This window comes from Lichenostomus cassidix, chromosome 2 (assembly GCF_008360975.1).
Source record: "Lichenostomus cassidix isolate B80296 chromosome 2, HeHo_3.0, whole genome shotgun sequence".
NCBI classification, from domain to species: Eukaryota; Metazoa; Chordata; class Aves; order Passeriformes; family Meliphagidae; genus Lichenostomus; species Lichenostomus cassidix.
The window spans coordinates 77,317,004-77,330,899 of record NC_139482.1 but is presented as its reverse complement, the minus strand read 5'-3'; positions in this window follow the sequence as shown (position 1 = coordinate 77,330,899).

The window sequence follows — 13,896 nt, the reverse complement described above, 5'->3', positions numbered from 1 at the left end:
CCTCGGACCAGGTCAGAGCTTCAACGAGCCAGTAGGAACAACCTTCGCAGTTGGTTTCTGTTTGAAGAAAGTGTATCCCTTTCGCATATTTAAGGCTTTGTCAGTCTGAGGGATAAGTGATACTTTCCATCAGTGCTCTTCTGTTAGAAGTTTCTTTCCATGCATCTGTTAGGGTAAGAAATATTCTTCCCCTTTGCCTTTCTTCCTGTGTTTGAAATCAAGAAATCCCATCATAACACAGGAGAGCTAAATACTCATTTCAAAGGAGACAGAGCTTCCCACAAACTCTGTGAGGGCTTAAATGAGAACCACACAGTCTTAGTGAGACACTCAGAATACTGAGAACCTACACATTATTGAGGAGAATGTTCTTTAGAAGTTTATTAAAAACAGTATTTTGTAATAAAAAAATGTAATGTGATGATTGTATCTTTCCATGATCACATTTAAAACTTAACAAATCGTGTCTGAAATTGTCTCAAAACCTTCTCTGGTATTGCACTGATGTTGTAAGTTCAATTTTGGTAGCTTAAATTGTTGTCCAAATACCCTTGTTTTGCTTTTGTGTTTTACTTGCGCATAATTTTAGGATGTGTTTAGGTCTCAGTCAAACTATAACTGTATATGTTTGCCTATTTACTGAATGCATTCAAGTGAATAAACGTGCCTTTTCTTTGTTATAAACAAAAGCAAAGTTCCTGGCTTACATCAGTTTGTTGTCCCAGAATAGAATCAAAGGCTGCTGAGGTAGTTTAGGTCCCTATTTAGAAATAGGAAAACCTTTGTTTTGTGTACACAGATACTAAGCACTCCAGTGTGAGATGTTAGAGGAAGTTGGGGGTTAGCAAGCCCAGTGCTAGCTACATTCTTGGCATGCAGTCTGCCTGTAGCAATATTTGGTATTTCTGTTTACTTGCCACATATGACAATTAGTGGAGTGGAAAGACATGGCAGTGATGTTTAATACCAGGCTTGTTAAAGGATATATGAGACTTCATCTTCTGTTTCCCTTGATTCTTATCCCAGCTGTTTTACCATATACCAGTCCCCTAACACCCATAAAACTGTAGCAATGCTCATTCTTTTCTTAGTCAATGAATTACAGGATTTGCACAGGATGCAGCAGCAAGCTGTAAACAGAAAATGAAGTAGAAAACAATTCCATAAATACAGTTGTTAACATTTGAGTAACAAATGCGGTAGCAAACCCGGTATTTTTCAACGTGACAGTAGCAAGCTTTCTAATTCCAGTGGGCTTTCAACTGGAAACTGGGAAATAACTTGCATTTGGATCTCTCCAAATTCTTTCTTGAAACAGCCAACACCTGTGTGTGTGCACTACCAGAATTTTGTTCCTTTTTGCCTTTTCTGCCCAGTTGCTGCAAATAGGATAGATTGGAATATGTAGAATAATGAACCCCTTTTTTCCCCCTTTAACTAGTTCAGAATTCTGCAACTGGAAAGACTTCTTTTTTTTTTTTTTTTTTTTTTTAAATTTGTGGGCAGAAGTTTGAGTACAACAGTGTGGTGTACGTGGGATTTGTTCTTCAGTTATGTCAGTAATTTTTTCCATTGGACAATGAACAAATCTTTGCAAGAGGTTTCTTTTGCTCAAAAGCATTCCAAACCCTTTTAGAAGCTAATCCCTTCTGCATCTAGCACAAATTCTCCTTCAAGTTTAAAGACTTTAAAAGCAAAACTTTAAAACCTCTTTAGAGAGGAAGCCATGTATTTGTGGGACAATCCCAGCAGAATCAAGTCAGATGGAGGGAAATCATCAGAAGGGAAAACTGGCAGAACAGTCAGCTAACATCTGTAAGGTGAGCAGAATAGTGCCATTTCTCCCAGTCAGAGCTGTCAGTGTAACAACTACAGGAAATCAAGCCCTTGGTCTGTGCACAGGTAAAGCTTTGCAGCCACTGTTCATCTACTGAAGACTAATCGGACAGCAGGACTCTGCCTTGGCTGGAAGGAGAATCTTTTAAGCCTGATCTAAACTAAATTTATTGGTGGCAACAAATCTGAAGGATATGCCTGATTGAATTCAGGGCATCCTTTGCTACTGACTGACCTGAATAAACTTTACTAGTTGAAAGAGACAAGTAGATCAACTTTGTAGGTACATTTAGTGAATCAACTTTTGTCTAGAAGTGTTGGGAGAAGGTTTCCTCTTATCTTCAGAAAAATAGGTGAATCCCTTCTCAGGGAAGAAGTCAACATTAAAAATATAAACATCAAAAGATGAAGCTGAGTTTTGCTAGGAGCAAAATGTGTGCTAAATTAGGGTTGTATGTTTTGCTTTTTATTAATGGCATCCTCAGAGGATACTGACTCACTGGATGACGGAAGTGCTTGTGGCTTGGGACCCATCCCGAGCCACTCATCCTAGGACTAGGGAAGCTCTTCCCTTTTCTTAATGTAAAGAAGCTTCTAGATTCAATTGTCATATGCTTCAATACCAAGAAATAGGGGTAGCAAAGCACTCAAGCAAGGCTCTCCAAACGGGAACATGTTATCATCTTGTGAGGTTATCCAGCTACTGGTGAGGTTTTCTGACAAGGAACAATCATGATTTCATCAGCCTTTGAGTACTGTTCCCTTTTCACTCAGTCAGACCAATGACTGGTTTTGCAAGTCATCTATTCACCATGTCCCAGCAAGGAGGGCTTTGCCAGCTATGGAGGCAGACAGACCACAGCTGTGGTCTGAGGAAGAGAGCTAAGGAGCCAACCAGGGTGATTTGTTCTCATCCATTTAGTCTACCTTCAGAGTGTCTCTCTAATGAAAATTCCTATGCCTTCTCTTTGCACAACTCCAACACACTCCCAGTTGTTTTTCTGTTGTTCCCTGGAAGAGGAAAATTAAAGGACTGCACATCTCTGACTAAGCACCCTGTTTATGCTCAGGTGTTTTAGCTTGATTAGAAATTCAACTCTTCCTATTAGTCAGGTGTCAGGATTACTGTTGTGGAAAACATCTGCTTTTAGGGAAATTAGATAAATAATTCAAACATCATACTGAAAGTCACTTTCTTCTAACACTGTACTAGATGTTTACCAGGACCATCTAGCAGTCATAATCATTGTAATGTCTCTACTCTGTGATGCTGGCATTGTTGAAGGGAGTAGCAATTGTAAGACCTCTTTTGCCTTTATGCTGCACTAAACACATAGCATGTAAGAAATGGACCTTCCCAGTGGTAAGACAATGAAAGATTATCATTGTTAGTGTATTTCAGTCAGAATTGCAGAATTGTCATTGTATGTTTACCCAGCACTTGGCCTAACTGCAGCAAGATAACAATCCATAACTATTCCTACAGAAAAAGTATGTATTTTTAAATTTTATGGTTAATTATTTTTAGTAGCCTGTGTATTTGATAAAAGGACACAAGCTGAGGAAACTTTAAAACCAAAAAGGTTTTCATACTTAGATGTAAAATGCTAATGCAGTTTGAAAAGTCTGGGCAAAGCTCTGTTGAGCAAGTTAGTTAAGCATACCTTGAAAAGACGACTTCAAGATGCTCACATAGCTAGGAACCTGCTGAAGCACTCCTTGGGTTTTCTTCTCATTCCTCACTGATTCACCTCTGCTTGTTTGTTTCTGTTGCTGCTAGGTACCTTTTGTTTCCAAATTATTGCCATGTGAGTGGGCTTTTGGAGCTGCCTGGAGCTCTGGCTAAGGCAGGCAGTCCTGTGCATGCATGGCAGCAGTCAGCAGTTCACAGACTCCCTTCACACTGCACGTTGGGTTTGCTGTGATGTCTCAGCTGTGTGAGGATGAGTTTGTGCTTCAGTCATCACTGAACTGCATTGAGGGACAGTACTCTTTGTAAGGTGGTCCTCAAAACATCCAACTACTCTTCAGCAATAAAACCTTTCAAATCCTTCCTGTTTTAAACATTTAAAGTAGATAATAATGTTTATGAAATACACCCACTGTTATTTTTATCTAATTGGAACTTACTCCCATGGTCTATTGGAAATGTGATGGGATTTACAGACAAATAGCATTCAAGTAGCTGGACTGTGCTCTGCACAGTGATGCAGAGCATGTAAGAGAACAAATTTGATGTGAGGCTTCCCAGTTCATACAGATCAAGAGTGTTTTCTAATTAAGATGTCTCTACTGCTTTAAAACTGTCAGTCAAAATGGGTTTCTTTTTGGGTTTGGGGAAGGGGGAGATTTTTTTCTGAGTGACCTTAAATTACCCAGACTATACAATGGGTGGCATGATCAGGACACTCACACTGACTACTTCTTGCTCTGTAGTCCTCCCCCAGCATCTTTTGTCCAAAATACATCAGGTCCATTCATGAGGTTTTCTTCTTCCAGTCTTACACTATTCCTAAAAAATTCACAAAGGCAGAATTGAGATTCCAAAAAATAATGCCAGCAGGAAACAGAATGGAGACTGAAGCATTCCCATCTTGAGAAACGGGCCAACAAAGAGAATATTGTCTTCATTTTCTAAAAGTTTATTGTCAAATTGCTTTGACCTCAGCTTCAGACTTATCTATATGTTTCTCAGTAGCAAAATTTGAAATGCTGACAGAACAGCATCAGTGCTCCCAGTACAGTAATCTCATGACAGCTTTTGCGGTTGGTCTTTATGCTCACCATGATAAAACAGCAGCCAAAAAGGGCACATTATGTCTAATTACCCTCACTCAAACTTGGATGCTATGAAATGGACAAATAAAAGTCAGCAAACGTTTTCTTGACTCAACTGCTGGCAGTTTTCAGCTTTCAAAATCTTTCAAAATAAACGTATTTATGACATTTTTTCACTTAACCAGGTGCAATTCAGCTTCTAAATATAACCCTGTTTTTGCCTGGAAGCCTGCCACGAAGGGTCAGCACCAGTACTGAATATTCCTGATAGCAGCATATTAGCCCATACGTATTTTGTGAAACAGCTGGTGTCTCTTTAGCTGTGCTAAAGCTGTGCTTGGTCAGGAACATCACAGTCCACAGGGATGCCAATGAGAGTGAGGTCTGCAGGCATGAATAGGTCATCTAATTAGTGACAGTCAAAGAGTATTAAATCTTTAAATTCTGTAAGTAAAGACTTTATATAAAGCCAGGAAACAGTCTCTGTTTCTGCTGAACTAGAGTGAAATGAAGAAAATACTGTCAATATGGCAATTCTGAAACAGCCCTTAAACATTTACATCTCAAAACTGGTACCACAATACTTATACCTAATGGCTTGGAGTCCAAATAATTCTGAAGGTAAACTATGTTTTAAAAGATCTTTCGAACTCAGTAGTTTTAGGAACTTTAGTTATGCAGTGATGGCAAATCTGCACTTCAGAGATGCTTCCTAGGCTCAAAGTTATGTCATGAGAATGGGAATTTGGTCTCTGAGTACAACTTTTTATCATAATCTAATTTTATTCAAACAGAAAGGTGATGATGTACATTTTGAGCCCAGTTTTCTTTCACTTACCCCCTTTCCCCCTGATGATAAATCCCTTCAGTTAAAGAAGTAATAAAAACAAAAGACAGAGAGAAACAGGATTCAATTTACTGAAGATAAAACTGAGACTGGGAGAAATACCACAGTATATAGAAGTTGCAAGATGAACCTCATATAAAATTCCGTAATAGTTCATAATCTTGCAACATATCTAATGGCAGTGTCCTGGGGGATGGGGCAGAATGAACATAACTCTTTGCATAGCACAGCTTGACAGATAAGCTATCAGATTTTCATTACAGAGAAGAGGTTTTTTCATTTCTACTGGATTTATTATAGTAGTTATTAAGGTCAATAAAGCACACTGTCGACTCCAGGGAAGATGACAAGAGATACAGCAAACAAGCTATTATTGATCTGTCTCGAGGACAATGAAATACCCACTGACCCATTCCCAGATCAGATATTTACTACTTTTCCTTATTGCTAGATGACAGCTGGCTTTGTGTTTGTTGTATATAAATATTCTAGTTTGCTGGAATACATGTGTCATGGTACAGAATCTCATGGTACACAGATGAAGTGCAACAATATGTGCAATGAGATGAACAGATACAGATCTGAATAAAAGTTGAGTGTTGCCTTTTCTAGCACAAATGGTCTTTGTAAAAGATACACACCAGCAAAGGAATACACTGGGCATAGATGTTTATACATGCATCTAACATCTAAATACAACTTTTCATCTTCCTTATATGTGATTAAAATTAATGTATGCCAGTACCTTGTCCAATTATAAGCAATATAAAGATTTTTACTTTAAAGTTTTAATTTATGGTATCATTGTTTATGGTATCATTAAAAGCCCTTGACAGAATTATATTATGCATGAATTACAACTGCTTGTGAATTACCAGGTTGCAGTTCTATCAAAAGCTTCAGGTAATGTGATAAACCACAGGAGAGAAGCCTGAGTCACTAAAATCACAATGGAATTACAGATCTGTAACTTCCATCTATTTGTAATTTTACATACAAACCCTGCACAAGGAAATACTGATACATATACACCTCCTTGCCTAGATTCCCTTCTCTCAACTCCTCCTGCTTCATCTTTCCCTTGTTTTGTGACTCCTCACATTCAAGGGCAAACTGCTTTGCGTGGCAGCTACAGTCACTGTCTCAGCTGCAATTTTAAGGCTCCTGAGTCCTAATCTCTGTCTATTCCACTTTGCATTAACACTGGACTGCCCTCTGAGGAAAAGTCAGCAAAAGCAAATATGGGACAATTCATGAAGCACACGAGTTTACAGGCCAGTGAATAGGTTCATTCCATCAGTGAAAGTGTCTGTGTTATCCTCTTTGTGGAGAAATGGTATATCTGGAGTGTGGTATAACCCCTTTCCTGATACTTATATTGATGCAGATTCCTGGATACACTGTCAGTCTGTCCCACCTTGGTCACCACAGTCCAGGAAGAAAGGATTTCTACCTTCTTTAAAGGAGCAGGCAAGCCAAGTCATTCATAAATCTACACCTTTTGATGATCCACTTTGCACTTTCCTTCCCAGCTTGTTCTGCATGGCAGGGCACAGAGGGGAATTTTACCTCTCTGTGAGGCTATAGCAGTCTGGCAGGTCACCTGCCTTGTGGCTGTGACATTCACATCCAGTCTGTCCACAACTCCATCACTTGTGTTTGACAAATACAGACCTGTGGTTCCTTCCAGTTCTAACATTGAAAGAAAAGATACTTAATACACTACCTTTCTATTCATGTAGAGTCAGGGGACCTGGAAACCAGAGGAAGAAGCTCTTCCATGTCCCCAGCCAGTGCACTGGTAGGTGCAGCCCAGGGGCAGAGAGTCACCAGGGCTCTAGGACCCACGCTGCCAACCACCTGAATGGCTTCAAAGCACAATGCACTACCAAACCCTTGTCACTGGGACTCAGTCCTGTCACCTAATTCCTGCCTACATGTTAAGGAAATGTTAACAAATAAAAATATATGTTTTACGTATTTTACACCTGAGCGACAACCTTGCCTTGTCTTCTTCAGTGCTCACAGTTTAAGGCATTGTAGCTTTCTGAAAATGTGAGAGATCAGGTGATATTGAAAAGGTTAAGTAAATCTAATAGATAGCAAGGGTTAAATAAACCTAATAGCTAGCAAATAAAGCCCGGAATCCAGAGCTGCAAAAAGCCAGGACTTGCAGGATTTGGCACTAGAAAGCAGATTGTACAGGTGCAGAAATATGACAGCTGCGTATGATCATAGCCAAGGACCGAATTAAAATTGTTCTCGAATTTCCCTTGCAATTAGTGCAGGGGCACTGCACATCATCAAAGTCTGAGCTTGCAAGTCCAGGATTTCACAGAGTGAAATAATGCTCATGACATTGGCTATGTTTTGGTGCGATTAGAAGTAATTAGGCAGTGGGGAAAGTCTCTGCACACCAGAAGATCTGGGCCCCCATTTTGAAGTCTGATGTGGAAAAACCTTCAGGCTCCCATTTTAAAATGGAAGCCACAACTACCTGATTTCAACCTTTCATAGTAAATAGTTACTTAGACTATAAACATCCATAAAACAGATGGCTTGTTTGATGTATGATCTTGGTCAAAGTGGATTAACAAAGCTCAGATCACTTTCCCATACTGACAGTGCACCTTTTCCACCACCAGCTTATCTACAGATGATTTTTTTAGGAGAAAAGACACAAACTGGCGGGAGGGTACAACCTAATTTCAGTGTATTAGTTCCTTTGAAGTTTAATTGGTACTGGGAAAATAAACCAATATATAAAAACCATAATAATTTTTAATCTTTGATTTTTCAGAGTAAACACAGATTCAGTGTTAAACACATGAACAATCCCATTTATGTCAAGAGAAAATCTAAAAATTGTTCATGGTCCAATTTTTGTTGAGCATTTGCAACAGCAAAGAATTTTTTTTTTTAAGATTTAGCAGTTGTGAAGATTCAGAATTTTTGAAAAGATGCTGTTGATGTCTGATGTACAAAACCTAGGCTAACTTACGATTAAAATAACCACCTAAAATCAAATCAGAAAATGCAATAATAAAGCTCCTACCACAATGGTTGTTGTTACAGTGTCTTTATTTTTTCTTTAATACAATAGAAATCTTATTGCTTCAAGAGAAAGAAATTGGGGGAAAAATGTGGGACCTGCATCTATCAAAAAGGGTCATGCACTGGCATAGACAAAGCAAAGCACCTTTGAGTGGCCACTGTGCCAGGACACTGCACTACATACAAATTATGGTAACATTTTAAAAAGTGCATGTTGGGAAATAATCTGTAAGCCTTCTTTTCACTTACTGACTGCAAGCTTTGCAAAGTCTAAAATATACTAGAATAGCAAAAAATGATCTTCAAGTCATCATAAAAATTTGTATTGAAAGATATTTGAGTTGTTCATTGCATGCAGTTATAATCTTTAGTTTTCCAGGACACTACAGGGATTTATGCCCATGTTGAATGTTATATATTGCTCTAACATAATTTACAACATGTCTAATTGAGCATGAATTTTTGTCAAGATCAGAGACCTACTGTGCTTTTTGAACTGCCTAATCCATGCAGTGTATCCACATCACTAAAATGAAATATGCCTATGTGGCATGGGACATGTACACCTGAATTCTGCATGCGAGTTTGTCAATGATTTTCCTCTTGACCTTGGGCAACTCACTAAAAAGGTCTGCTGGTTTACTGCCAGGCATGCTTGACTCCCATGGGACTTAGTAAACTTGTGGAAGGATTAGGCCTTCAGTGCCATGCCCCTGTATTCATTTACATACTTGGATCCTCAAATGAAAGGTTGCCTTGAATGCAAAGATATCTCTGACAAACATGTAAGACCCAAAATTTTAGCAGATACTCTCTTCCTTCAACTCATCTTAAGCAACAAAAGTGTTAAAAACCAATTTCCTCCACCAACAGCCCCCAATCCTTTACTGAGTATTCTTGACAGACCAAGTTTCCCCAGGCAGCTGTTTTGTGCAGCAATGGCCCCTCATCCATGCTGAGAACAGCTGGGGAACTGCTGCATGGAAAAAGAGCAGGAGAATTATCTTTGGGACCTTTCACTTTAGGACATTGTTCTGTTTGCAATTTTAAAGTCCTGCAGCTTACGTACATACAGATGCCATATCAAAATGAGCAAACAACGATCCTGCAGGGTGAAGCACGGAGCAGACAGGAAATGCCTTAAGGTAACCCCGGCAACCTTAATTTTCTCCATTTGTGCAGCCTTTAATTTTGTCATCACACAGTAATGATTCTCCTTCAGCAGACTTCTTTGCCAGATGTTTAGAGCAGCACCAGCAGCCACCAAGTTTAAGGTATCTAGGTGGTATATGCTGGAAAAATAACAAAAAGGCAGTGGTAAGCCCATGTGGAAATTTGTGGATCTTTCAGCTTGAACAAAAACCCTATAGTTCATATGAACTCAGTTTTCACTTGTAAGAAAAGTGGGAAAAACTGAGGGAAAGAAGGTACAAAAAACTGCACGAAAAGTCCATCTTATGTAGAAATGATACTTCTAGGACGTTAATGGCAGTTTATCCAGTTCTTCAGTACATCTAAAAGCAGATAAGTTTCTAGAGGTTCAGTTCTGATCGCTACCAAATTCTGTCTCTCAAGGTTTCCTAGCCATCAAATTTATTTTTCAAATAAAATTTTTTTTACATAAATGGGAAAAAAAAATCATTATATTAAAATTTTACTTTCAATACACCATAAAAAACATTTAAAACATAAAAAAACAGTATAAAACATTTCCAAAGATCAAATTTCCTATAAAGTCCCATTTGGGAGAAGCTTTCCCTGGAACTCTCACAAATGTGAAGGCAAGAGGGGAACAGTAACTGTTATACTGTTTATGTAGTGGCTGTTTACAGCAAACACAGTTGCTGATTCTGTAATTTTATAGAGAGAACCCAGCTGGAAATACACTAAGATTGTTATCCCCACCCCCACTGGATTAGCTATGCTAGGATTTTGTGTTGAGGAGACTGGTAACTGGGCTTTTCCCCAGTACTAAAACCATAAATAAAAATCCTCTCCTATTCTTTCTAGCTAGTGGAGCTAGTAATCAAATTGAGAAGAGCTTCGAGGACAATTGAGGAATATCTGCGTTAAATTTTTTCAAATATTAGGTAGGAAAGACCCAATTGGTTATTAATTAATCCACTATAAATACTTCCACATGAAATTACAGAAGTAGCAATGGTACAGAGTTAAAAAACATTACCCATACTGCTTAAATTGCATCATGTACTGCATGGATGCTGAGTAATCAAACACGCTATTATTAATTTGTGAATCCAAGGGCTCTACGTGTGTCAGATTCACTGTTTTTCAGTTATAGGTGAACCAAATTTCTAAAGCAGAAATCAGTGTTTAACTTAAAAGGCAGGTGGAGGCTGTGATCTATTACTGTTGAAGCAAGCAAAAGGATTACATTTGAAAAATGAGTCTAGGTTATCCGCAGTAGAAAGAAAATATAAAAGTACTCAAGCAACAGTAATAAGCAAAAATGAAAAGATGAAGCAATAATAAATGAGCATAAAATTAATTTAAGAACATTGCAAGCTGATGTGCAGCTACTGCAGCATCTGGAAAATTCCTCTGAAGAATGAGGCAAGCAGATCACAGGCATCCATTAATAATCCTTCATGTTTCTTCTGGTGTTACTTATCCCTTGCAACAGATCTCCTTAAAATTTAGCATGTTGGCCTCAAAACGAAAATCAGGTTATTAATCAGAGCTTGGATCCAGTTGAAATGCAAGAAAAAGTAGGAAAAAGGGATTGTCATAAATACTTCTCAAAGGCTTTTATACCCAAGGGCACGTATAATCTTGCTGCTTTGAAATAAGAATTTCAATGTGGAGTTTAAAATCAGCTGAAAATATCAGTCCAGTCCAAAGATATTCCATCCACGTAATAAAAACAATAGACCAGGGGCTGCAGGTTTGCAATGTTGATTTCTAAGTTTTCCAGTAACACAGGAAGGATGAAGATCTCTCTCAACTCTTTGCTTCTACTTTTTCTCCTTTGGTATTATGCTATGGGCTGACGTGAGGGGCTGATATGAGTGGCTCAGAGGTGGGAAGGGAGTGGAATTGGCAATGTGAAAAACAATGTGCACTTGGGACAAAGGCAAAAGCCAGGCATGTTGTAACCAAAAGGTTAAAATAGATTCACTTCAATAGTTCTGCTCAGCAGATTAGAAACTTGCAAGAAGCTTTAAAAAATTTATTTGGACAAAATGCTTTTTCCAAAATATTCACTAAAGAAAAAAACTGTAAAGTATTATGTTGTATTTTTAGTCCAGAATAAAGTATCATTGGAAATGAGGAAGACATGCCAGAAGAATGAACAGTTTGGTGGTTAAGGCAGCTCATCTGCTGTGTGGGATAATAAAGTCCAGATCCCACTTGAAATTAGGGAATGTGATTTTCTTGCTATTAATTTAATTGTTTTCTTATTCATGCCAGGAGCAAATTTAAATTCATTCTTGGGAGGTCAAAATTCACTTCATGTTCTTGCAAATGGTCTGAATTATTTATGGTGCATAATGTTAGTAAAAAAGACTAGAAAAAAAGCTGGTTTGGGGGGGATAATCTACATTTATATTAGCTAACCAACTCTGGATTTGACCTGCTTGGAAATAGATCAATTCAAAACCATGAGAAATTATTTCCTGACAATTAATAATTCTGCCCACATTTTTCTAGGGCTATAAGGGCCTGAATAATATTCACCAGATACCAAATGGCAAAGAAGAACATGGGAAAGTGAGTTTCACTCACCATCAAATTTACATCCATATGCATAACCAGCATTTGTGTTTCTGCATTCTTCTCACTTCCCCATGAGAATGCAGTAATCCTACCATTCCCATTCAGGTAAACACATTTTTTTCTTTCTTTATTGTGAAAATAGCAATAGGACTTGGCCCATGGGGAAATAAAACTGCAGCAATAATTCAGCTGTTTTATGCTTTATATCATTAATGTATAAACGGTTTTGATGGAGCTTCCATCTCCACTGCTCTTTCAGCTTCTTGATCTGAGCTTTTTCTTTAGGTCAGCAGTTGAAGTCATCTACACTTAGCAGTCTCCATTAACTTTGGTATTACAGTTGCTTGTTGTTGTTTTCATACCTGTTATATTTCCTGAAGACTTGTCCAAATTTAAATTAAAGCTTAATGGTACTATAAGGCACTTATAATTGTTTACAACTAACATACTGAAGTACTGCTTGTAAAAATAAGGTGATTTTCACTGGTATGATATACATATCTCAGCATTTTACAGAACAGCTTTGATACAAATCCTCCCTAAAATCAGCTGGGATTTTAAATTAAGTGTAACACAATAGCTTGAAGGCAGGAACTGAAAGAGCCAGCACTCAACCCCATTTCCACAAGCCCCACTGGCAACGACAGGAATTAAATGCCAGTGGTGACCCAGTGAGATCATCTCTGTGAGCAGCTCACCAAATACCTGCCTGTGCACACTGCAATGTGAATGCACTCTGAGGTGTGGGAAACTGTGTGAAATCATCCCTGGGGCTCTTCGTCTGGGCTAATTTACATGGACTTCCCAGTGCCTAACATCAGTTCACTTATCTCTACATCTCTAACCATATATCTGGAAAAAAAACCCCTTTAACTCAAAATACTTTAAATTCAAAACCCTTTAAATTCAAAACCCTTGTAATTCAAAACCAAGTTTGGCATAAGCTTGGCTAGAGCTGATGTATTTTAGGAGATTTTGAATTTTTGTTTTCAGTTTGTAGAACACACTGAAACCAATTCATAGGCACAATTAACTGGAACTTCATAGCAATTTTGGAAATAAAGTCCTCATGGATAAGAACCTGTGGAGTCTAATGTTTATAATTTTCTATGGTGTCTTTTATGCAAGGATCTCGAGGCCCTTTCTTAATATTAAGTGTGCTTAAACACCTCACATGCTACTTCCACTTTAAGGAAACAGTGGCACAGAAAGAGGTTGAGTAATTTGGCAAAAAGGGACATGTAGCCCAGACATCCTGGACTCATGCCTTAGTCAGAGAACAATTCTATTGGGATTAGGTATTCAGCCTGCCCTGTTAAAATTATTTAATTAACAGGTTTATAAAATGAGAGACTTAATATTCTAGTAAGACCTGTAAAATGACTGTAGTTTCCAATACTTGGAAAAGAGTCTGGATTGTGATACCATATGAAGGAGAAGACATTCACCATCCACCAGTACTTTGCCATTCACAAAAAAAAAAAAAAAGAGGTTTTTTGTAAATAGTGAACAGATAAATAATAAATAAAAGGAAAAATCATAAATGTTAATCATCAGGGAACCAGAAGAGTTCAGTGAACTCATCTCCCAAAATTTAAGCTGACATAACAACATATGATTTTTGAAAGATAAGTTAAATTTTC